The sequence below is a fragment of the Puma concolor genome, chromosome A3, assembly GCF_028749965.1.
Source record: "Puma concolor isolate L17-30 chromosome A3, mPumCon1.1.hap2, whole genome shotgun sequence".
NCBI lineage: Eukaryota > Metazoa > Chordata > Mammalia > Carnivora > Felidae > Puma > Puma concolor.
Genome location: NC_141669.1, coordinates 66,499,688 through 66,525,605, shown reverse-complemented (window position 1 = coordinate 66,525,605; position 25,918 = coordinate 66,499,688). Strand labels below are relative to the sequence as shown.

Below are 25,918 nucleotides of genomic sequence, written 5' to 3'. Positions count from 1 at the left end.
ACAGGGCAAGGTTGTGTTTAACCCCTTTGGTATCTATCACATGGTAGGTAGCACCATCACATGGTAGGTGCTCTATAATATTTCAGTGAGTTAAACTTATTTGGTAGCCTGAGTAGTTTAAGGAAAGGTTGAGAGCCCAGTAAGACTGAAGCCTTAGTAGTAGAGATGGAAAGAAGAGATCAAATTTGAACAATGTTTGTGAGATGGAATCCATAATGTCTATTGTCTGATCTGATGTGGTGGGAGGAGATTAGGAAGAAGAGAAAGTTGCAGATAATGTTAAAGCTTTTCACTTAGAAGACCAGATGAATTTATCGTGAATTAAAACATAAACCATAGGAGGCACTTCTCTTTTGGAAGTGGACATCTTTTGTGTAAAGGGCCTATGGATTTATTGCTCATCTGTGTCCAGTTGGCAATGGGAAATACAGGCCTGGGAAGTGGGGTTGTGATTACAGCTGAGGATACAGATTTCAGAGTCATGAGCAGAGATTAGATGGGTTGGAAGATGAGACCACACTGGAATGGCCATTGTCTGAGGAATGGTTCAGAATTGTACTGAGTTGAGTAGTATTCCCTCCCCCACCCAATTCATGTCAACCTGGGATCTCAGAATATAGCTCTATTTGTAAATAGGGTCGTTTATGATGTCATTAGTTAAGATGAAGTTATACTGGACTAAGATGAACCCTAATACAATGACTAGTCTTCTTCTTCTTCTTCTTTTTTTAAAGTTTATTTATTTTGAGAGAGAGGGAAAGAGTGAGCATTCATGTGCAGGGGAGGGGCAGAGAGAGAGGGTGAGACAGAATCCCAAGCAGGCTCTGCACTGTCAGTGTAAAGCCTGATGCGAGGCTTGATCTCATGACTGCAAGATCATGACCTGAGCCAATGTCAAGAGTTGGATACTTAACCGACTGAGGCACCCGGGCTCCTGGACTCATGTCCTTTTAAGAAGAAAAACAGAAGCAGAGATGGTGGAGAAGGCCATGTGAAGACAGAAATAGAGATTGGAGTCATGCTTATGTAAACCAAGGGATGCCAAGGATTGCCAGGAACCTAGGAAGGGATAAAGAAGGATCCTCCCCTAAAAGCTTCAGAGAGAGCAAGTCCCTGATGACACCTTGCTTTCAGACTTCCAGTCTCGAGAATTGTAAGAGAGTATATTTATGTTATTTTAAGCCACCTAGTTTGTGGCACTTTGTTATGGTAGTCCTAGGAGACTAATACAAAGACTAGAGTTGGACTCTGGAACCTGGCAATTGAGGGTAGCTGGGGACCTGTGACAGAGGCAGAGAAGGAAAGGTCCCAGAGGGAAGGAAGAGCCATGTGAGTGTGGTGTGGATGAGTGCAAGCATGGTTTCATCAGAAGAGACAATTTGTGTCAAGAGATGGTTTCGAGATAGAGTCCCAAAGGTATTTAGAACCAATCTGAAGTATACTTCTGTGCTGGATGCAGGTATGTGGTCAGCCTCTGACTGTTGTGGCTGAGCAGGGAGCAGAATGGTTCTGGGTTATTTCCACATCTCAAATCTTCTGTCTCTCAGGGTCATCCATTCCCTCTCTTGCCTCCAAACTCACACTGGTCTCCCTATTCTGTAAAGGACAGAACAATTTACCCTGTGTCTAGTCTGCCACCCCCTCTCATCTCTCTTTGCACTTACTGCCTCCATTTCCTCACCACTCACCCTCTGGGATTTGATTCTCTCCTTACTTTCCTGATTAGCCTTTAACTTGTTAAATCCAGTGCCTTTTCCCTCCTCCTCATTTTCCTTGACTTCCCTGCATCTCTGCAGCGTTAACATTTCTGATCTTCTCTGCTTTGTTGAAAGTTTCTCTTCCTACGAATTCTCTGCTGCTATATTATTCCAGTTCTTAAATTACATCTTGGTCTCCCCAGGGTTCATTCTTCCTGCTGCTGCATAATGTGGGCTACATGATTCTTTTGGTTTAACTATGACTTCTGTGATTCTCTTCCTCCCTCCCACAGTCAATTTATATAACTATTTATTGAATGAATTAATTATGAGTTAATTCAATACATATTAATACCACCAAAATCCCTTCTCCACATCTGACTTCCCTCAGGCCTAATCTAATTTTGGTCAGGAATATTGAGCATTAACTCTAATCTGTGCCTGTTTTGTCCCTCTTATTTTATTTAAAATGTTTCCTAAAGGAGCTCATTGAAGAAAATTTGGAAGATATAGAACAGGTGAAAGGAGGAAAAATTACCGAATCTTTTCATTTTTTCTACATTTATTGTTTTTATAAGCATAGTTAAAAGCAAGTGTTTTTTTAATCTATGTGTATTGGTAATATATTTGTCTTCTGCTCTTAAATTTAATATGATATAAGCATTTTCATGTCATTACTGATGTTAACAAATATTTCTTATGGCTTCATAGTATTCTGTTGAGAGGTTATATTAATTTTTCCTTAACTATTTTCTTAAGTTCAACATGAGTTGTTTCTATTTTTTCTGTTATAAATAATGCTGCAGTAAGTATCTTTGTGCACAAAGCTTTACATTAGTCTAGATTTTTTTAAATGATACGTTCCCCAAAAAGGACTTTTTGGATCCAAGGTATAAATATTTAAAACCTTAATATGTCTTGTCAAGTTGCTTGTGAGAGAGTTCTATCAACATGCACACGAGCAATCTATAAGAGTCCCTATTTACCACAGCCCTGCTAAAATGTTTACTTAAATTTTCTGCTCTTTAAATACTTGATTGTTTTCCTCCGAGAACACTGATGGTGTGTGTCAGTGAATAAACCTACAATTCTGATACTTTTCGTGATACATGTGTTTAAGGACTGATAGTAGAAACGAAGTTGATGACAAGGGTTCGCCTTTCACTAACAAAAGCATGTTTACTTGGAAAGCAGAATCTCAGAAAAAGAAAGATCTGAGAAGAGAATTTGATATGGTTTTAGAGGCAGTCTGTTTGAATCTGTGGGACAGTATTTTGGCTTGGATTTCTCTGTAATTCCTCTGCAGAAAAGAAAATATTCTTAATTTCTTAATTTTAACCAGAAAAGCAGTTCCAACAGAGAGGGAATAGCTTTCTCTCTGCAGATATGGGGTTCACATATCCTCACAGAAATCGTCTTCCCACAGGCATGTGCAGATGAACATTTTATCATGTGCTTGTTATCTGCTCACCAAATGAAGTGATTCTTCAGCAAAACTTTTTGAGAGAAACATATATTACCTGAACGTAGGCATGTGTCGCTTGTGGTGTGTAAGGTCAGCTCAAAACATTAATTAAATTCTTGCTAGCTTATATAGATCATAGTGTCAGTTCATGGAAGGGATGTTTATGTGTTTGCAGAATTCTTTCAAAGAGTCTAAGATCTGATACATTACAGAAAACAACTCATGTCTTACCAAGTCTGATTTCTGAAATCACTTTTTTCATAGCTTCCTGAGTTTCTGGTTTGTGATACTTGAATAAAAGAGAACATATAGGTGCTTGATAACATGCAACTGTATGTTCTGTAGTCTTTTGGGGAAACCAAACCACTATTAATATGTTGAAAGCTAAATTTTGTAGAATGTTAAACATTCATAAAAGGAATGATGAAAGAAAGGATAGGTTTCCTGCCAGCTTTGCGGTCAGCAGCAGGGCTCTGGCCTGATTACTTAAGCCCATGTTTTTCCTAAATCAGTCATGAATCAGTAATTATCAAGTTTTGCAATACCAGGCGATTCTCTTGGGAATAGCAAATGATTTGTAATGTTAAGTTGATAGCTTTTTTTTAAAAAAAGAAATAATTTGGCTTCTCTTGGTGGGTTTCCCTGGGCACTGGGCAGAACCCTTATTGATTTGGTGGAACTTTGTCTCTGGAAGCTTTGTAGATTGATCTTTCCTACACAATCAAATAGCACATACATGTTTTCCTTCCCCGAAAAAAAAAAAAAAAAAAAGAATGCTGCTGGTGTGTGGTATGTTGATTTCACTTCCATTCATTTGGCTTAACTGTTTAAACCACAATTTAATCCCAAAAGGAAAAAAAAAAAAAAAAAAAGAGGTCACAGATCAAAATTCAGGAATCACGGTTTTTGCTTTATTTAGTTTCTTCCGGCATATTTTGTGATGACCTGTTTTCTGTTTTCTTCAGCTATAAGATGTTCTCCTTTGCGCATTGGGATTACAGATTTTAGAGCTGGAAGGGACTTCATGAAAGTCTTCTCTTTCACTGTCCTCTTTTCTGAAGCTCATAGGAATGAAACTGCCTCAGTCACAGAGCCTAGAATTAGTTAAATAGGGTACTTTCTTACTCCATACTGTGTTTCCTATCATGCCCACATCAATGCAATTACCTTGTTTAGATGCAGGAAACCTGGAGTTCAGTGAATTACACTCTTTGCAATTTGTCCTGATGTGTCAAGTGACATCAGGATTTTAAACAGCTAGTTCCTGGTTTCTAGGACCTTCAAACTGTTGCCTCTCTTTTTACACCCACCATCCTGTGCCTACATATTTCAGCCAGGAGGCCTGTATAACTTTGCTTTGTCCACCCCCTGCTGTGTCACTTTGGAGATACTCTCTTCCTGGGCACATCTCTAGCAACACCTCTGCTTAAATGTTCCCAAGAATTTTGATGCCTTAATGTCCAGGAAGGCCCCTCTGTGTGGTGACCAGGAAAGCCTGCATCAGATGATACTTTCAAAATACTCTAGAGTCCTACGTGTATTCTCCAATGGGCTATATTTTTCATACTTTGTCTTGGGGTGCTCCTTGTCCAATAGCCATTATCTCCTTTCAGTACTAATGAGTTTTGGTGTTCTGAGGCTCTCCCAGACACTCTGACCTCAGGAGTTTGGTTAGGCTCTTGGTAAAAGTTACATGTTCCCATTTTCTCTGTTTCCTTATCACTATTCACTCTGGGCTCTGGTGCCCTGAATGAGCCTAACCCATGGCTAATCTTCAACATTGTGGCTGTTGTGTGGTGTGGGTTCCCAGACTCGTCTATTGTGCTATCAAATAGGAGCTGCAAAAGTTCACACAATCACAGGATTGGAAGGGAGCCTAGTGGTCATCGAATGCCTGAGTCACCTCTACAAATTACAGCCAACTAATTATCTAGCCTGACGGGAAACTTATTACCTCCCAAGGCGGTTCATTCTAATTCGGACAGCTCCGGCTGGTGGGAAATTTTTTCTCATACCTACTCAGTGTTGATGGGTTTCCCGTATTGAGTAAAACAGAATTCCTATTAATTAGCGCCCCCCCCCTCCCCGCCCAGAGTCTTTCCAGAGTTGATTTAACCCAATACCTTTGGGAGGAAAACTTATTTGCATTTACAGTACCTGGTGGATGCTGCTTGTGAAATTCAGAATGCAGCCTTACATCATCAACAGACCTGTAGTGGGCATTTAATATAAAACACTTGTTGAACTAAACTGAATTATTCTCCGAAGAAAGCAGTGATGGCTAGAAGTACGGTGCTTATAGCATGCGTCATTCTTTTGGCAGCTACTGCCTTGGGCTCTTAGTTACTTTACATGCACGAATCTTGCCTATACAGCTAGTTCTTAAACTCCTGGGGCTACGGACCTGTGTATTATGTGTAGTCTCTAACAAGCTTTACTCATGACCTTGCACTCAGCTCGTGTTTTGCAAGAAAGTAAAAGTGCAAGAATTACTGTTTCTGTCACTGAATTGCTTTTCTTTCTTGTCCCACATGATGAGTGGTGGTGGTGGTGGTGATGGTGTGTGTGTGTGTGTGTGTGTGTGTGTGTGTGTGTGTGTGTTGGTATGAGCCCAGGACCAATTTTGTCTTATTGAAGGTTTTAGAACTAATCTCCCAACAGAAACACATTTTCCTAGACCATCCTACAAAAACCTGTTCCCTTTCTGTCTCTGACAGTGCTGTGGCATTGGCAGAGCTACATTAGGGGTTAAATTGACACTTGGGTGTTGGCCTGGCAGCCTGACAATCACATACCAGGAACACCCTTCTCCACTCATCTGCCCGGTGCACATTTCCTCATTCTTCAGGCCTCATCAGGAATGTCTCTTTGTGGAACCTTGTTGATCTGCCCATGCAGAGGGATTGCCTTCTCTTTCTTGTCCTTGCTGTGCTGTGGACATTCCTCTATTTTTACACATGCTGCACTGCATATATATTATTTACTTCTACCACTGTCTCCTTTGTTATTTTGTGAACTTCTGGAAATGGGGGACTGAGTCTCATTTCTTTTTGTCTCCCTGTGCCAAGAGCAGTGACTAGTGCAAAGTAGGGAGATAATGAATATTTTTGAAGGAATGACTATTAAAATAAGTGAATTGTTTATGAAGACTCAGAAAATGCATTCTCAAGTGCTAGAGAAACTATTTACAAACAAACTTTTGGAACATAGCATTTTTCAAGGTTGGGCATTGCTTGCCCTGTTTGTATACTCCCAGGGCTCTACCCATGATAGGCATGACTAAATAGCATCCTTTCAGTTAACTGTAGTGAGGGTCATTCAGTCTGGGGTAAGCCATGAGCTGCATCAGGAACCAAGAGAGGCAGGCCCTGATGACATGAACCACTATAGATGTCCTGAGGGAGTACAGGGTGGCAATAGAACATGGTGTCCCCTGGGTATGGCAGCCAAGAACATACAAGGCAAGCAGTTGACTTTATAGAGTCGACTGGAATCAGTGACAAATCCCAAAGGTGGTTAAATAAAGTGGTAGGAGTTGAGGAAGAAGTGAACCTCATTAGTGTTGAGTGCTAATTGGTCAGCCAGCATCAGAGAATCTGACAGCAGGTAAGAGGTGTTGTATATGAGGGGAATATTGGCAAGTGCCTGGCAGAGCTCTAAACCTAGGGGAACACTGGCATAAAGCCTTTTATCATTCATTCAGCAATATTTATTGAATATTTGTGTCTTCCCAAATTAAATGTTGAAACCCACTCCCCATTGTGGCAGTATTTGGAGGTGGGAGTCCTTTGGGCGGTGCTTATGTCATGAGGGTGGAGTCCTCATGAATGGGATTTGCATCCTTCTGAGACAGACCCCATGTGAAGACATAATGAAAAGACAGCTATGAACCAGGAATTGTCACCAGACACTAAACCTGCCAGCACGTTGATCTTGAACTATGAAGAATTAATTTCTGTTGTTTATAAGCCACCTGGTCTAAAAGATTTTGTTATAGCAGACTGAATGGATTAAGACAAATGCCTCTTGAAAATACTTCCAAGAGGAGGTGAATTCCTGATCTGGTTGTCTTGGGAAAAGAAGGAAGATACCTAGTTACCAGCATCGGGGCACATGATCAGGGCTGGACTGAATACTGTGACATGTGTGAATTCCTTGTTATGGGGCCAGAGCTCCCTTAAATGCCTTCTGTTTCGATCAGAATGTATCCTGGAGACAGGATGGGGTAGAGAGGCCAGGGCCAAATATGCCCAGCTGTGGCAAGAAGAAGGTCTGGGGGCTGGGTACCAAGGAGGGCCTGACAAATGTCTCTTGACTGAGAGAACTGCGTCTAGCCTATAACTGTCTATTAAACCATCATATATAATTCTTTGACCACACCAAATGTTGGCATTACATAGCAGAGAGCAAGAAACACTGATTTTAAGATCATCTTGCACTTGAAAAATACTCCATACTTACCAAAATACTTTCACATTTCACTGTTTCATGAGACTCCAAAATTCTTTGATATAGATTGGGATGGTGTTATACCCATTTTCTTGGATGGATATGTTAAGGCACTAACTTTAAATGAACTGCCTTACTCCTGTTTAACTAACGGCCAGGGCAGAACTAGAACTATGAACCCCTTATTGCTCTTTTCCTTATGCCACTGCTTTGCTCAAGTGATGCTGTGATATCTCTTAAAGGATCAAGTTCACTGAGAATTCAGTCCTGGTTTAATTGACTTCTGGGACAAGAGGGTACTCTCAGCAATAATTGTGAACCCAAGTATTGTTTAAGATACCTGCTTAAGAAATATGCTTCAATTCTGATTAAGTGGGTTATTATCTATTTAAAGGCGGTCTATTTAAATGTAGTACAAATTAGGCACTACTGAAGATTTTAAAATGCCAGTTTGTAGTAACATGTTCCCATTTTTTTGTGTGTGTGATTTCACCAAGCTGCTGAATTACTGAGTACTTATGATGTTCTAAGCACTGTTCAAGCTTTGAGAACATGGCAATAGACAAAAGAGACAAAATTTCCTTTGTCATAGGGCTTTTGCTCCAGTTGGGGAGAGGGCGTTGGAAGAGGAGACTTACAGAAACCAAGTAAAATAAAAAGTATGACAGATATTGATAAATGTCATAGAGAAAAATACAGCAGGGAATGGGGATAGAATATGTGGGAATTGGGAGGGACTGCAATTTAAAATAGGATGCTTAGGGAAAACCCCTCAAAAAACTTGAAGGAAATACCTACCTGTGTACAAATTCAAAGTAGTACACATCCTATGTAGTTATTATCAGTAATTATTAGTGAGTACACACATGCACACACAAATGCACACATACACATTTAAAAATGTAACCAAGCATTTACTTTTCAAATTAATTCTCAACTCTATTCATCTAAAAAATGAAATAAACTTGACTTTATGTTTGTGTAGATCTACAAGGATACGGAATTTAGCTATCACTAATCTCTGATTTTTGTTTGCAGACCTCCCACTGTTTAAAAGTGATAAAATTCCACAATAAATTTTGACTTGAAAGATTTCAGGATATCACAAAAATGAGAATGACGAATGATGGCTGTGAGATGGGGTAAATACTTGGCAAATCCTGTAAAGCACTTAGGACAAGCTTTATTAAGTGTAGAGGAATCAAATGATCATTATTGTTTTTATTTTTATCTGAGGTCAAGCATAATTAAAATAAAACCTCTTCTGTGGGTTTCCAAATTAGCCTAACGATTTATTGGTCTCCAAAGATCTTTGTAGACGGTCATCTTGGCACAGAGTTCTAAAAGAGGGCTCTCTAGATCTGGAAAGAAGTTGGAAAATAATTTGTTTAAAAACCAAACAAAAAAGTCCCAAGAAACACCGTGAAAGAATGTTTTGTGACATATTGAGGATTCGGTTGAAAGTTGCTATCAGTGATCTATGGCAGGCTGGGCCCTTGAAATAACGTTTGTCCTTGGGTTAGAACTGCAAAAATCAAGGAGGAAATGTTGTAGCTGCCCTCTTGTGGCCAAATTGAAGGTTTTTGCCTTCTGTCTCAATACATGAGGGACAGGAAACAACAATATCTGCCCCACCCCCAGCCCCTGAGCTATTCATGAAGTAATGTAAGAGTATTAAAACATTTAAGGTTTTCAGGTGGACTCAACAGATCTTTCCCCCAAAGCAAGACCCTGCAAGTCAGTCAAACACCTGTTTTTCAGTTGAGCAAATTGGTACATTATATTAAAATTGTGGCCCATTCCACCACGGCTTAAGGGGAAGCCACGTGCAATTTCTGGGAGGGTATTAAAGATGAAATCCTCAAGTCTACAAGTATTTTTTTGGGAAGTGAAGAGGCAGATATAGGAAATAACAAGATGGGCTTTGGCACCTCTCAGCTGGATAATAAAGGCTAAGTCACTTAACCTGAGAGCTTAGACCTCACTTTCCTCTTATGTTAAAGAAAAGAGTTCAAAGGCAGGTTCCAATATCCCAATAGCTCTAAAACTCTAAAAATCTGCGAGTTAATGAACAGAGCAAACTACTGTTCGGTCTCTGGGGTTTCTTTCAGGTCAGGTGGCTTTATGGTTAGTGAACTGAAGAGCCATGGAAAACTGTATGATGAAACCTTTGAAAATTGCAGGGCTGCAGAGAATTTTTCAGGTTATTAATGTAAGCACTGAATTTATTAAGTATCTTCTATGTGCTCTGCATTATTTTAGATGCAGGTAATACAACAGTGATGGAAGAAAAGGAGAATCCTTATCTTCAAGGAGCTTACAGTTGGAAAAATAAATTCAATCATTTTTTGTGTAGCTTTACATAGTTTGCTTTTTTGTTCATATGTTTCTGAAAATAGTAAGAGAATTTACCTTAAACTTTACATGCCTCCAAAGATCTTCTAAGTGAGATTAGCTCAAAGTTTAAAAAAACTCCCAGTAAACTTGGGCAAGAAGTGGTTCTGGAATCGAAACTTTGAGGTAAGGGGAAGTGTGTCTTTTGATGAAACTTCTAGTGGAAGAGATGCCTGGTTATGCTTTGGTCAATTGGAAAACTGTTCTTCCATGGACCACTTTTTTTTAACATAAAAGAAATTTCTAGTGGGTCCCATATTATTTTGGAAAACCTCTTTCTGCGTCCTATTTTCACATTTATGCCATGCTGTGGAATGGTTTAATTAAAAAACAATGTTGTATTTTAAATGACTCAAAATTTTATTTAAAATTTTTATTTTACCAGGATATTTTTATTTTCCTTGTTTTTTTTTTCCTCCTCAAGTCTTTGTGCATGCTCTCATGTTTACAGAAACAATAATAAATTTTGTAATATTAATTGAGAAATCTTGAGTTATACATTACTAGTATGAAAGTTGACTTATGTTATTAGTGTATTAGGATATACACATATGTGGTATGACCAGGTTACAGGGTCCTGATAGAAATTATTATTTCAGATTACAAGAAATTCTGGGAGGACCTCTTGATGACAGAGATTTTTTTCCTGTTGCCTTGGTATTTTTGGAATATCTTACACATCATCTACTATATGTGTCTTTGTTGTAAGTTAGAGTCTAGTTAGATAGAACATTTGAACTCTATTCAACTTGGCAGTGTAAAGAGCCTGGAGTCCAATGATTTGTCTTTAGGGCGGTGTTTGGGGAATAACAAAATATTTCAGAATCATTAAGGGTATCAAGAGGGAATTTGGGAGTGGTTGAAATGCTTTGTGTACTTCTAAGAAAGCAGGATGGGAGAGATTAGAGGAAGAAAATGGTTTTTAAAAATTTCACTTAGTGATTTGTAAATAATAAGCCTTACTGCAGGTTCATAATAAAATGATTATAAACTGGTAAAAAAAAATGAGGTTTATTTTGATCTCAGTTTAATAAAACTGAGAAGGTAAAACAAAAAAAATTCAGATGTTACAAAGCCAGGGTTATTGATGAGTAATATTAGAACTCCCTCTTGGGCAAAGATAGATTTGTTAGGAAGATATCACACAGGGTGTGTGATATCATTTTGGTACAAATGGTGATACCATAGATCACTTCTTTAAACATGATTTTTAGGTTGATAGACTCTGAAAAAGGTAGTATTAAGTCTTAGAAAGAACATAGACTCAGCTCAGAATATGCTGGGTCAGCTGGCTGTATGGTCTTGGATAGCTCTTTAGTCTCAGTTTCTTTCCTTGTAAATTGAAGTGATTCCTTTTCTCTCATAGGCTTATGCAGAGAAGGTTCCATGCCTTTTCCTCCCCACATTTTCCAGGTTTCTAGGAAAGTTTTGCTATATATCTGTCTGTTCTCCAAGATCGTGCCAATCACCAAGGCCCAAAGAGCTAAAAGAAGAAAATGATTTAGAAGTTATTGTTTGAATTAAGTAGTACATGACAATTTAAGCTACCTTGTCCAGATATGCCAAACAAAGAAGGGTGTTTTTAACATTGAAGGCAAATGGTTCTTAGCCCTGTGGCCTAAAAGAAAACCTGCATTTTTTGCTTTTGGTTTAGGTGTGGAAATGTGTACAGTCTTGCACATATGGCTCAAAGGCTAATCCAAACTTAAATAAGTGGTTGTGATTTGAACCTGATTGTTGATTGCTTTTTACTCAGACTTCTTTTTCTGCATTCATTTGTGCTTTCATGTCATTCAAATATTTTGACCACTGGGTGTACATTATTGAACATAGTTCTTGTATCTTTATGGACGAGAGTATGTTTAGTGCATTGCCTAATTCTGGATCACAAGCTCAAATGCATGTGCAGGTCAGAAGTGAAGCTGGGCCTACCTAATAAAACTGTGAACACTGGTAACTGTGCTGAACTAGAGAACATGTGTTTAGTCCAGAGAGTAGTCACCAGTCAGTGGCTTATTGCCACAAGGATGGCTGCATATTGCCAGATCTTCCAACTTTTTTTGCGAGAAGTCAGAAATATAGGCTCTAATGTGGACTCTCTTGATTTTTAAAACACTGCCAAACAAATAGAGCCCATTATCTGAGGACTGCTGGTTTGTGTACTCAGATTCCAGCCGCAGTTAGCTTTTTTCTCATGATCTGCCTCCTGATAGCATGATGGTTAAGAGCTAGATAACTTGGGTATGAATCACAGTGTGTGTGACCTTGGCAAGTTACTTGGCATCTCTGTGCCTTGGTTTCCTCACTTATGAAGTGGAGATGATAATAATAGTGCTTATCTCATAGCATTTTGGGGGGAAGTTAAAATATGTAAGGAGTTTAGAATGGTGCCTGGGACGTAGCAGGTGATATAGAAGTGTTTGATATTATTAAAGCCTCTTTCATGTCCTCTCATTAAAGAGGCCACACCCCTCTTCCTGTGAGGTCTGGGAAGAAGGGAGGAAAAAGAAAAGGGAAACAAACCTTTATTGTGTGCTAGGAATTATGCCAGGTGCTTTGTATGACATTTTCTCACTTAATCCTCATGCAGACTCTTGAGGCCAGTTTCATTCCCATTTTATAGTACAGAGAACTGAGACGCTGTGAGACTCAGTAGCTTGTCCAAGGCAGAGCTGGGATTTGGACTTAAATGGGTCTGATTCCCAAACTCATCATTTTACACCAGAAATCTTACCATTCTCAACCCAGGAGATTTGTGAATTTGATGCCTGACAGGACCTTCTTCATATAGGGTTTTAAGAGAAATTGCCCTGTAAATGAATCTATTTGGGTTCAGATAAACTAGGGAGAGCTTTGTTACCCATAAACCCACTCACCTCTACCCAGGCAAGCATGAGCTCATTAAGGGCAAGGAATAGGTCTTGCCTCTTTCTGGAGCTCCCAGCACATTGAATGAGCTCAAATGCTTACAAAGGAGCAAAAGAGGGGCTCAAAATAGGAGGCTCTCAACCTACACAATTTGGGAAGTCTGGACATAGCCTGCAGTGACAATTGATTAATTAATTACTGCACTAAAAGCCTCCCCTGGATGTTATAGAACCTTTACCTCCCTTTCCAGAGGGTTCCTTCTGGTGTCAGTGAATAGAATCAGAGTGGATGGGCAGAGTGAAGGTATGCGTGAACGGAAGGAAGAAGGGGGGAAGAAGTATGAAAGTGGGAAATCTGTCTGTTTAGATAAAGGGAGCAGGGGTGTGAAAGGCAAAAGCCATCAAGCAAACTTCCTGTCAGCTGCACACGATGATCTTAGGCTCAGATGAACTTCCCAAACCAGGACAGAATAAAAAATCACACACAACAATTTCTTTGGAAAGCCCTTTTCACCTCCACATGCTCTGCAGAAAACAGCTTTTGTTTTTGGTAGATGGAATAAAAGAGTATGGGAAGTTTACTTAAAAGAATATCTGCTATTATAAATCACACAGTCTTTCCCAATTAGGGCTTAAGTCACATCCATTTACAACTCTGAAGCAGAAAAACACGGACGTCTTTCTGCTGGCTGATGATATGTTTTTAAAGGATTTCAATTCTTCTTCCATATATGAGAAGTTTGAACATCCACAGATCATGCTAATCCTCGCCTCATTGACTCAAATGTGTTAGGAGTCAGTGAAGTTATGAAAACCACAAACTAAATGATTACTAGGTTTATTTTCAAGAATCAAGTGGAAAACAGGGGCGCCTGAGTGGCTTAGTCAGTTAAGCGTCCGACTTCAGCTCAGGTCACGATCTCATGGTTTGTGGGTTCGAGCCCTGTGTGGGGCTCTGTGCTGACAGCTCGGAGCCTGGAGCCTGCTTCGGATTCTGTGTCTCTCTCTCCCTCTGCTCCTCCCCACTCATGCTCTGTCTCTCTCTCTCAAAAATAAACATTAAAAAAATAAAAAAAAAAAAGAATCAGGTGGAAAACAAATAGGCCAATAGAATTATAGTTCCCAGTCTGTCCCTTTATCACTTTGGTCTCTCACTAGAGCGAGGGGACTGTCAGATCTGCTGCAGCATCACACTGCTGCTCTTCTTCACTCTATCCAGATGGAGTGCCAACGCTATGAAGGCTGCACTGTCCCACCCCAGGCGTCAGGCAGCCTCACAGATGGGCCTTTGGAACGAATCCAGATGCAGAGCAACACTGAGCCCATCCATCCAGAGTCAAGCATCCGTGTCTGAACGAATGTCCAGCAAATGTTCTTTAATAGGCTTAATCTGGCAAGTTACTAAACCTATCTATGTCTCAATTCCCTCATCTGTGAAATGGGAATAATCCTAGAACTGACCTCACATGTTTGTGATGATTAAAGGAGCTTTACTACATGTAAAACACAGCAGGACTAGCAATGCTCATTAATATTTTTAATCAAATGCTTTAGAGGTGATACTGATCACATGTGTAGGTGATCATAATTGCATTGGCAATAACCTCTATCAAAATGCTTTGGCCTTTCAAATGATTTTAAAAGGCCTTGACATGACATCAAGCTCCTTTATTCACCTCTCTCTGACAATTAGCCATTTCCATTATAGTCAGACTTCTATCTCTTTCTGTAAACTATCCAGACTTTCAATATGGTCTTGTTCCTCAGAAGGAAAAATGGTGTAACTATACGGCAACTTCATGGAGATGAAGCAGTGGTTGATCAGATGAATTAAGCATGATTTTAAAAAAATAAATCAAAAGGGTATGAGCTTCACTTTTTAAAAAAAGAAACTTTGTTCTGTACTGTTTCCTATACTAGCTTATTTCTCATTTTCACTAAATGAGAGACAAAATTGTCAGGCCCAAATTAAAATTTCACAAAGCTTGGTTTCCTAGTTTATATCACAAGGTGTTTTTTTATCAGTGGAATGCATCATTGTCAATTCTCAGGGACTGTCCTTCCGACATTTCCCTATATCATATTACTGTAGGTAGGAGAGCTGATTAGCATTATAGTGGCAAAGCAGAATTCAGAATTATGCTCTGCAGTCACACTTCATTTAAAATGTTCAGTCTTCAAGATCTTCCTTTGATAAGGTTGAGATGGGGCAGTATCATTTAGAAAAAGGCTTTGACACCAAGTAGACCTGTATTTGAATCTCAGATATACCAGTTATTATTGACTTTTGAATATATTAATTATTCTAATAAATTTATGGAACAAATTGATCTCAAACCTTAACATGACCCAGAATCACCTAGAAGGCATGTTGAAACACAAATTGTAGACACCATTCCAAGAGTTTCTGATTCAGTAGGTTTGTTGTTTGGCCCAAGAAGTTGCATTTCTATTTTGTTTCCATGTAAATATGGCAATGATGCTGGTCTGAGGACCATACTTTTAGAAGCACCAGGATACATTATGTGTAATAAATTAGGTTCAGATGGTTCCTGAGTTAGGCCAGAGTTTCCGTATTTGTAAATGGGAAGAATACTGACTTGCAAGATTTTCTGTGAAGATTAGAGATATTGTGTAAATTCACCCAGACCTTAATGGACGGTCAATAAATAGTAGATATTATTCTCCAGAATCAGACAGCCCTGGATTCAAGCTTAAGTGCTGATTGTTGACTGAATGATCCATTATAAACTCCATAACCTCTCAAAACATCATTCATTTGTAATGTGGATGCTATGGTCTTACTTGTATCCCTCCCCCCCCCCAGATTCATATGTTGAAGTCTTAACTCCAATGTGACAGTATTTGCAGTTGGGGTTGGGGGAGATAATTAGGCTTTGGTGAAGTCATGAGGGTGGCACCTCATGATGGGATTAGTCTTCTTATGAGAAGAGACCAGAGAGTTCACATCCTCTTTTTCTCCACCACGTGAGGACATAGCAAGAAGGTGGTCATCTGCGAACCAGGAAGAGAGCCCTCATCAGTCTAAATGGCTGGCACCTTGATCTCATTCTTCTCCAGAACTTTGAGAAATTCCTGTTTTCAAGCCATTTTATGTATTTTGTTATGGCAGCCTAAGCTAATGCATATAATCCCTACCCTGTAAATTAGGGATGTATAGATGTGTGTGTGTGTGTGTGTGTGTGTGTATATATATACACACATAATGCTATGTGTACAGCACTTGGAACAGTGCTGGCTGGCTATCTGTAATAGGAGGAAGCTAATGTGTATTAATGGTACTATTTAATAATTGCACTCATCATTGTGCCCTGGCTTCCAATTCCTTTGCAGGATTTCTCCTCATGTTAACTTTGCTAAGAACTCCTCAAATCTGATGGTAAAATTGTTGTAGAGTGAGAATTGTTGAGGGCTAATTTACATCATTGCCTTTCAACTTGGTTGCTACAGATCAATTTCTGTCCCACATCTCATCTTTGGACCAGCACATATTTATATAAGAACAATACTATCAACCTTCTTTCTGGGTTCGGCCTATCCAAGAGAATAAGTCCTCTCACGTGGGTCATTTTCTGGTGACGTTCCTTTTGTCAGAGCACAGTTGTCTCCTGGGTGGTATCTTGCACATGTGTTTTCCATTAAAGTAGCAACTAAAGAGTGGCAGCTGTGAATCTTTTCTGGCTGGAGCTCATGTTCCGTTTTCTTCTTTTGCAATTAGCCTAGGGTGGAAGTTTTTGAAGGAAGGGAGGGGGAGGTTTATTTGTGAATTGAAAATTGGACTTCTTACATATGACATTGGGTTAAATTGCTCAAACTTAGCTATGATGAAAACTTTCCCTCAGTTCTTCCTCTCTCATTAAAATTTCCTCGTTTAAAAGTAGATTCCTTAGGCTTTACATTGCTACAACTTTCAAGCATCTAATTTTGTTTAAAACATCATGTTAAAGTATTAAAAACTTGATTGATGCCTTAAAAGTGAAAAGAAAGAAAACGAAGTCAAATGCTTCTGATTATTTTAGGGACAATATTTCATCATGGTGAGTAACATTGTTGTAATCACCTAGATGTGAATGAGCAAGCTATCAGGGGGTCGCTTTTAACTGGTTTTAGTAGTTTACTTGTGAAAAAGATATTGTGTGCAGCCACTCTGGAAAAGGTTGGGGAGTTTCTTATGAAGTCAAACATACATGTACCATGTGACCTAGTAATTCCACTCCTAGGTATTTACCCAAGAGAAGTGAAAGCTTATGTTCACAACAAACCTTGTACACAGATTTTTATAGCAGTTCAATTAATAATTGTCCCCAAACTGAGAAAAACTCAAGTATCCTTCAGTGGGTGAATGGATAAAGAAACTGTGATACATTCATACAGTGGAATACTACTCAGCAGCAAAAAGGAGCAAATTATTAAGAGAGGCAACAATTTGGATGAATCTCGACGGCATTTAGATGAGTGAAAAGTTTCATTTAGATGAGAACAAAGGTTATATGACATTTTTGAAGAGATAAAACCATAGTGACAGAGAACAGACCAGTGGTTTGCCAGTGGTTAAACTTACTAGTTTATAAATTAGTGGCACCAGAGAATTAAGGGGGTGATAGAATTGTTCTGTACCCTGAAGAGCAATGGTGGTTCTATGTCTCTATACATGTACTAAAATTCATAGAACTATACATCAAAACAAGTCAATTTTACTAAGCTAATTAAAAAGAAAAAAGATTGGGTGCCTGTGTGGCTCAGTTGGTTAAGCGTCTGACTTGGGCTCAGGTCATGATCTCATGGTTCATGAGTTTAAGCCTTGTGTCAGGCTCCATGCTGAAAGCTCAGAGCCTGGAGCCTGGTTTCGATTCTGTGTTTCTCTCTCTCTCTGCACCTCTCCCACTCATGCGCTGTCTCTCTCTCTCTCAAAAATAAAAAATAAACATTAAAAAAGAAAAAAAGATTGGTGGGGGGGGGAAAGACATTATGTCTTTTTCAGGAATACAAAAGACTGTCCCAGTGTGCTATGCAGTGAGGTATTTAAGTGTGTATTGATTTGAATCTGTTATGGAATTACCGTACAGGTAAGAAATTTCACAAAGAGATTTATTTTTTATTACTACCCATAATGAAGGGAAAAGAAAAGGATAGGTTCAATTTTACCCATAGTTTCACGTAAAACAACGGAAAATCATAAGACAATACAATGAGTTAACAATACTCATAGATTGCTTTTTGAAATCTCCAATCCTCACCAATTATTAACTTTCTGATCTTCATTGCATTTTCAGCATGAATTGCATCTGGATTCTGAGATGCTCGAGATGGGAAGTAGTTGGGTCAAAAGTGGGAGTTCACTTTCCTTTATACTGTACATCAGCTCTTCATAGCCTACCATCTGAAACTAATTTGTTTTGTGTGATTTATTCCATAAAGTTGCTGGAATAAACAAGGCATGCACAGCTCCTCAGATGTGTATTCAACAGGGACTTGCTTGCTGTGTATGATTTTTAGCTTTCTCAGAGCTTTCGGAAATACCATCCAGCACATGGGATGTCATGTGGGTTCTCAGAGGGCCTATGATTTATTAAACTAGGGTACTTGTGTGTGTGTGTGTGTGTGTGTGTGTGTGTGTGTGTGTGTGTTTAAAATCTGTGATTGATATGATATGGGCCATGGTCTCCATTCCCAAATTGTTCGTAAGTCCAGTTCAGTGAATTAATAATGGGGAACAGACTCGTCCACTCTATGTCTCTGGTCCAAATAAGCACAACAGGATTGGGATTGTTTAGTTAAACAGATGAGAAATTACAGCATTGTGGTCTGTCACTTGCCTCCTAAGGAAATGAAAGGTTACCTCAGATGGTACATTTTCCATGGTGGCATTTGGTTGCTGGGTGTGCCTGACTTCTGTGATATGGACACAAAAGGATTTCACAAAGTTTCTCAAACCCTTCCACCTCCCATTCTTACTGCCAGTAGCTTTTCTAAGTGATGGCATGATAGAGAGGAATAAATCACAGTCCTCATGGACCTCACAAATTTCTTCACAGTCCTTGTAATGTAAGCAAGTCCTTATCACACTACACATTCCAAACTGCATTTTGCCTCTTTTAAAGAAAGACTATAACAGGACAAATATGGGTCACATCTAGTGCTCTTTTCCCCCTAAATCCATATTTTTTGTCCTCATAATAAATCCAAGCATTACTTAAATATTTCCCTTCTGAATCCATATGCCATCATTGTCACTTTAAGATAGAGAGTATGAATAGTATGAATAATCACAGAATATCTTAGAATGCTCTTGTCAGTCCTAGAACTATACTTTTGAGTTTCTCCATGTAGAAAAGACTCCTCTAGAAATCTTCTGGCATGAGGTCTCTCTTGCTTTATGATCTTAGAGGTCATCAGTCTTTATGTTATGCAAAAGTATTTTGGGGGCATCTTTTTAAAAAATTTTTAAATGTTTATTTATTATTGAGATACAGAGAGACACAGAGCGTGAGTAGGGGAGGGGCAGAGAAGGGGGGAGACACATAATCCGAAGCAGGCTCCAGGCTTTGAGCTGTCAGCACAGAGCCCGATGTGGGGCTTGAACTCACAAACCACGAGATCATGACCTGAGCCGAAGTTAGGTGCTCAACCAACTGAGCCACCAAGGCACCCCTGGAGCATCTTTTATACACCAGACACTGTTCTAGCTATTGAATAAATAAGACAAAGTCATAGGCTTGTTGGAGTGAGGAAGAAATAGAGTCGACAAGGAGATAAAACTAATTTCAGAGTGTGTGAAATGCTAGGAAGGAAATAAGACATACCTAAGAGTGAGTGTGATTATAAGGGTGGGGAGAATGCATTACTTTAGAAAACAGGTGGTCACGGATGACTTCTTTGAAGAGGTCACATCTGAGCTGAGTTTGGAAATAAGAAGCCAGCTGTGTAAAGACTGAAGGAATAACATTCTAGAGCAGGTTGTTTAATCCATTAGGCACTATTCTCTTCATGTTTGAGATAGGGGGATGGGAATTGCCTCTCTTACATTTTACTTAATATTCCACCTAAGGAATTACTTCCTCTCCTTAAAGCCTTGGGATGGGTGTTTTTGGAGATCCTAGTATCCAAGAGAATATCCACTTCCACCAGGGCACCGAAGTCAGAATTCTGTGAAATCGGAGGTTGCTGTAGTTCCTGCTTCTGTAGCTGGTCACAGGCCTATGTTGATAATCATAACATCAATTCCTTACTCTCTGCCAGAACTTTGGCTCATCAGGAATTTTTACCTGGTGGAGCAAATCAAATGTTTGCACCTAGAGAATAAAAGTCCCTGGTGGTCTTGTCTTTATTGGGTCACCACTATTTCCACTGACCAGTATTTCTGTGTTTGGGAATATGTTTTGGGAATACACTATGGTGTATTCCAATGAATCCCTGGGTTCTAGACATAACCTTTCTTGCCCCTACTGTGTAGCAGCAACCCAATTTCCCCTTGGTAATTGAGGCCGATCACTTTGGACAGTACAAAGAAGTGCCTGTTGGTGTAGTGGTTTAAAAAGCTCACAGGAGTCTCAGTTAATAGAACTGTGTTTGAACATTAATTGTTTCTTTTCCTTCCCATCTTCTGCCACATTTGAAGAACACTGGTGATGACTAACTTTGCAATTTAGGTTTGAGGTAGGTGTAACTGAATTGACATCATACCCAGCGTCAATAAAATGGGTACAGGATCTTCTGTTTCAAGGTACATGCGTTTTTCGTACAGATAAAGGACAGAAGAGAATGGTGAGGAAAGACAGTGATGAACTGTACTGGAAATTTTGCATTTACCTTTCCATATATACTTTCTACTCTTCTGTGTACCAGTAGGCTCACCTCTCAGACTATATAATCTGGGCTCTTTTGCCTTTTGTCTTCCAGGTGAGTTTAACCAATGGGAAACACTAGATGGAGCTCAAAAGGCAAGAGGAGGAAAGAAGTTAGAATATTTTTTTCTGAACTCCCACACCCATCTAGGCTATGATTTCATAGAGACTTTTTCTCTCTGCCTTAAGACATATATATACTTGTCAGTGGCGCCTTTCTTAGGGCCAATTCTGGTGACCATTCTTTCTACTTTCATCCCTCTACGACTAGTGGTATTGGATCTCTGCTACTGCCACAGTTAAAAGTCCTTGGGTCCTTCAAAGACTCTAAGTCCTTTAACCCTGTCTAGGCCTTTGTGAAGTTCCTTAAGTTACCTTTTAGAGTGTCTATCAGGTTTCTGCTGGAACCTGGACTCCTAAATACAGGGAACAAATTATCTGGCATAACCTGGGAAGGGTAGGTATTAATTAAAACATGCAAAGTAGGCAGCAGTAACCAGCATTTATTGTATTGCAGTTAATGTGAAGTTGAGGATTTTGGGCAGGGGAATCATGCCCCTTGTTTCTCTACTCCTCTTCAAAATATTTATTGTTCATATGTGTATGGAGGTTCTCTCAGTTGTGGTCAAGCCTCATCTCTAGGTAGCCAAGAGCAATGACATCATTACATATATTTGAATTATATTCTGTATTTTAAAAATTGAGGCATAACTGACATATTATTTTATATTAGTTTTAAGTATAAAGCATAATGTTTCAATATTTATATATATTGCAAAATGATCACCACAGTAGGTCTAAGTCATGCCCCCTCCCTTTTTTAAAATATAATTTATTGTCAAATTGGCTTACATACAACACCCAGTGCTCATTCCAACAAGTGCCCTCCTCAATGCCCATCACCCACTTTCTCCTCTCCCCCAAACCTCATCAATCCTCATTTTGTTCTCTGTATTTAAGAGTCTCTTATGGTTTGCCTCCCTCCCTCTCTGTAACTATGTTTTTTCCCCTTCCCTTCCCCCATGGTCTTCTGTTAAGTTTCTCAAGACCCACCTATAAGTGAAAACATATGATATCTGTCTTTCTCTGACTGATTTCACTTAGCATAATACCCTCCAGTTCCATCCACATTGCTGCCAATGGCAAGATTTCATTCTTTCTCATTGCCAAGTAGTATTCCATTGTCCCCCCTCCCTTTTTTAATGATTATTCTGGCTATCTAGGGAGAAAATGGCTTTTAGAAATACACACACACATAATAGTAATAAAGTAATAAATGAATAATTATTATGTTAATAGCTAATATTTGAATGCTTATTTTATCCCAGACATTGTTTTAAGCACTTAAATGTATACTCTTCTCTCATCATCATAAGCTCCTCATGAGTTTATTATTTCCATTTTGGAGATGGGAAAACTGAGGCACGTGAAGTCAAGCCACTTTCTCAATAATACTCAGTAATTAGTGGAACATTCCGACTCTAGAGTCTTTACTCTTAACAATTAAGCAGTGTCTCCCCGGGAATGGAAAGGGGGACCTGGAGGAAGTTTTTACAGAAATACAGGAGACAGGGGAACTTGGACTATGATGGAAACAGTAGTAATGATGAAGGTTGTCAGATATGGTCTATAGTTGGGATTAGCTGGAGGGAATGATACAGAGAGGGGTCAAAGTGAATCCTAGCATCATGACTTGAGCAGTTAGATGCCAGTGCTTTTAGCTGAGATGGTGAAGATAGGCAAAATGCAAATTTATGAGTTCAAAAAAATAATTTATGTTCTGGTGTGTTAATGTAGTCCATCAAAATGGGGATGCCCACTACATTAGGGTTCTCCAGAAAAATGAAACCAAAAGTATCTATCTAATCTATCTATCTACCTACTGAGAAAGAGAGAGCTTTTTATAAGGAATTGGCTCACATAATTATGAAGACTGAGAAGTCCCTAGATCTATAGCTGGCAGGCTAGGGATCCAGAAGAACCAATGGTGGAAGTTCCAGCATGAGGGCAGAAGACTGATGTCCCAGCTCAAGGGAGTCAGGCAAGTGGAGCTCCCCCTTTCATGTGAGAAGTTCAGCCTCTTTTTTTCTATTCAGGCCTTCAATTTATTGGATGAGGGCTACCCTCTTTACAGAGGGCAATATACTTTACTCAGTCTTTTGATTCAAATGTTTATCTCATCCAAAAATATCCTCACAGACACACCTAGAATACTGTTTGACCGAATATGTAGATATTCTGTAGCCCAGTCAAGTTGACACATAAAACTATCACAGTCCACTCTTTGTCATCTTAGCCACCCAGCAGCATCTCCTTAATCCATACTTAATCTCCAAATAAATATAATAACAAGGTTATCATTCCACCTAACATGATAGGACTATCCTGCATATAACCCAAAATGCACAAATCCCTTCCCCAGAAGAAGGAGGTCTTCGAGTAAAGTCTACTCTTCTTGATATTCTTTAACTTATGTACTATGATTTAAAATTAGCAATACTTATATGATAAGGGAACAAGAGAGAAAACAAAGATATTTGCTGTGTATGTGTGTGCACACACATACACAAACACACTCATTAAAAATAAGGAGAACCCCTCATGACAATTGCAGTGTTCATTCCTGTAACTGGTTATGTGGCTAAACTGGTATTTATAATTTCCTTTTTCTCCTATCCATTCTGTATTCTCTGCCTTCAGGAAGCACCTCAGCTGATCATGGTTCTTTACCTGGTGGGGTGATCCAAATCTTCACACCTAAATGGTCTGAGCCATTGGTAGTCTTGCCTAGATTGCATTGTTGTAGTTTTCCGTTGACTTTAACCATGGGGCATGGCAATAGTAAAAGACACACTAAAGGATCTCCTGTTTTCCAGATATACTCTTCCTTTCCTTCACTGTGGAGTAGGAGCCCAATTTCTCCTTGGGAGTGAGGATCAATAACCCCAATCAGCCCAGTAACTCTCTTCTTTGTCTGTTGATTCGGTGGCATGAGATGTTCAAAGTGGCTGGGCAAGAGTCTTAACTTTCAGTTCAATGGAATCATTGTTGTGTCTCCTGGTGGAAGCATTCTTCCCTTTGGAACAAAGACCTCTAGCTTAAGGTCATGGGAACAGGAAACAAAAGTTGTGCTAGTGAGTTGCTAGGGGTAAAAGTGAGTGGTACCACTCCCATTTCCCCCCCTTGATTCCTGGACCTGCAAATCCTGGCTATGGGAGAAACAATACCATATATGGATGCTGATTTAGAGTATATACAGTCTTCTAGAGAACCTTGCCCCAATCCTACAAGGTATTACCAGCTGATGTTGTAACTGAGTCTTCAAAAGGCCATTCCACCATTCTGTCAGGAAAGCTGTTTTGGGATGGTGGGAAACATAGTAAGACCACTTAATTCTATGAGAATAGGTCCATTGTTATAATTCTTTGTGAAATGAGTTCCTTGCTCAGAAAAAATGCTGGGTGGGGTAATATGATGGTGGATAAGGCATTCTATAAACCCATGCACATAGTAGTTTTGGCAGAAGCATTGCATGTAGGGAAGGCAAATATATATCCAGAGTAAATGTCCATTCTAGTGAGAACAAAATGCTGCTCCTTTCATGGTGGAAGTAATCCAATGTAATCAACCTGTCACCAGGTTCTGGCTGATCACCCTAGGCAATGGTGCCATCCTGGGAACTCAGTGGTGGTCTCTACTGCTGACAGATTGGGTACTCAGCAGTAGCCAGATTGGCCATGATGAATGGAAATCCATGTTGCTGAGCCCATGCAAACCCTGCATCCTTGCCACCATGGCTACTTTGTTTATTAGCCCATTGGAGGATAAAAAGAGTGGCTGGAGAAAGTGGTTGACTGTTATCCATGGAATGGGTATCTGATCCACTTGATTATTAAAATCCTTTTTTGTTGAGGTCACCCTTTGGTGCATATTTACATGTAACACAAATATCTTCACGGTTGTTTTGCCCATTCAGAAAGGTCTATTCCCCTACCTCCTCCCCAAATTTCCCTGCCACCAGTTTTCTAACCATGTTCCTTCCAAACCCTTGACCATCCAGCCAAAACATTGGCCACAACCAATGAATCAATGCATAATTATATTTCTAGCCATTTCTTCTTCCAAGCAAAGTGAGCAACTAGGTAAACTGCTTGAAGTTCTGCCCACTGGAGGATTTGTGTTCATTGCCATCCTTTGAGATATCCCAGAAAGAGGCTGTACTGCTGCAGCTGTACATTTTGGATGATGTCTACCTATCATGCAGAACAACCTGTAAACCGGGCCTGAGTCTTTTCTTCCTCTGTCAACTGGTCCTGGAGAACTCTTCATGAGGCCATAGGAGCAGGCTGGGAGAGAAAAGGCAGTGTAGCAGGAAGGGGGACCAAGGGCATTTGGGCCACTTCATATAACTTACTTGTGTCTTTAGAGCCTGCTTAGGCCACATCACATATATGCCTCTTCCATTTGATAATGGAATGCTACTGTGCATGCCCAACTTTATGGCATGCTAGATCAGATGACACTCACTTTTTGAGGGGTATCTCAGGTCACATGATAACTTAGTGGTCCATGGTAAAGCATTCAGTCTCCACTCAGGCCCAGTATCAGGCCAAGATCTGTTACTCAAAGGAGAATAGTTATTTGGTGAGGTTGGTAGGGTTTTGAACCAAAATCCTAAGGGTCTGCACTGTGACTCACCTATAGAGACATGCCAAAGGCTCTGAACAACATACTTATCTAACATTCCAAGCCCCATTGAATCTGTGGACCATATGACCCAAGTGGAAGAGCCGCTTGCACAGCAGCCTTGTGCTATTGCAGTCTTATCTTGGTCTGGTCCCTGCTCAAAATGAACAGCGTTTTCAATTACTAGTAAATGGGCTTAAGTACCACATCCAAAAGAGGGAGATGTTGTCTCCAAAATCTAAAAAGGCTCACTGGCATTGTGCCTGTGCATTGTTGTAGGAGGGTCCAGATACAACTTACCCTTCACCTCAGAAGAGCTTTCTTGACATGTTCTATACTAGCAAATCCCTAGAAATTTCACTGCAGTAAAAGGCTCCTGAATTTTTTTCAGATTTATTTTCTACCTTCTGACAACTAAATATCTTATCAATAAGTCTAGATTAATTGTTACTACTCATTTACTAGGGTCCATCAGCATAATGTCATCAATATAAT

At 39.6% G+C, this 25,918-nt stretch overlaps 2 long non-coding RNA genes across 4 annotated transcripts in view; one reads left to right on the top strand and one right to left on the bottom strand.

Annotated features, from left to right (window-relative positions):
• The window catches only part of LOC147582516 (uncharacterized), a 188,020-nt gene that overhangs the window by 9,934 nt on the left and 152,168 nt on the right, over nt 1-25,918 (top strand). The window lies entirely within an intron of this gene.
• The window catches only part of LOC147582514 (uncharacterized), an 874,254-nt gene continuing 864,603 nt past the window's right edge, over nt 16,268-25,918 (bottom strand). Inside the window, exon 6 of the long non-coding RNA XR_015249212.1 lies at nt 16,268-16,612. This is a non-coding gene — a long non-coding RNA (uncharacterized LOC147582514). The remainder of the gene's footprint in view (nt 16,613-25,918) is intronic.